The sequence below is a fragment of the Alligator sinensis genome, unplaced genomic scaffold (assembly GCF_000455745.1).
Source record: "Alligator sinensis unplaced genomic scaffold, ASM45574v1 scaffold1002_1, whole genome shotgun sequence".
Lineage (NCBI taxonomy): Eukaryota > Metazoa > Chordata > Crocodylia > Alligatoridae > Alligator > Alligator sinensis.
Window position 1 is genome coordinate 221468 of NW_005842710.1, and position 883 is coordinate 222350.

An 883-nucleotide genomic window follows, 5' to 3' on the forward strand; every position below is an offset into this window, starting at 1 on the left:
ATGACTCTCTGGGTGCGACCCTCTAGCCAATTCGCCACCCACCGGACTGTGTAGTCATCCAAGTCACCGCCTCTTAACTTGTTCACCAGTATGGGGTGGGATACCGTATCGAAGGCCTTCCTGAAGTCTAAGTATATGACATCCACCCCTCCTCCTGTGTCCAGGCGTTTCGTAACCTGGTCATAAAAAGAGACTAGATTGGTCAGGCACGATCTGCCTGCCACGAACCCGTGCTGGTTTCCCCTCAGCATAATTTGTCCTGCCAGGCTCTCGCATATGTGAGCCTTGATAATTTTTTCAAAGACTTTGCCAAGGATGGAGGTGAGACTGACTGGCCTATAGTTGCCCGGGTCCTCCTTCCTCCCCTTCTTGAAAATGGGGACCACATTGGCCCTTTTCCAGTCCTCCGGGACTTTGCCTGTGCGCCACGAGCGTTCAAATATTCCCACCAGTGGCTCTGCAATGATGTTGGCCAGTGCCTTCAGCACCCTCGGATGGAGCTCATCTGGGCCTGCCAACTTAAAGGCATCCAGTTCTTCCAAGTGACTCTGTACCTTCTCAGGGTCTACGCATGGTAGTCTGGCGCCTTGCTGCTGCCTCTCTACAACCCCAGTGAGAGAGTTGTCACGCCCCTCGCTTAGGAACACTGAGTCAAAGAACTTGTTGAGGAGTTCAGTCTTGTCCCCCCTGTCCGTCACCAATTGCTTCTCCCATTTAGTTCTGGGAGAATGAATAACTGCAGGGAGGTTTTGGCCCTCCAGATGTCCTAACATAGTGTGGGTTGTCATGGGCTCCTCTTCGGATCTTCATTGCATGAGCTTTCACTAGTATCAGCATTAGTGAGATCTTGCAGAGAACTAACATAACTGAAGCAGACCTTTAA

At 51.4% G+C, this 883-nt stretch overlaps 1 protein-coding gene across 3 annotated transcripts in view; it reads left to right on the forward strand.

The window, feature by feature from the left end:
• KDM2A (lysine demethylase 2A) overlaps positions 1 to 883 on the forward strand; it is a 74442-nt gene that overhangs the window by 21637 nt on the left and 51922 nt on the right. The gene's annotated exons all lie outside the window — the stretch shown is intronic.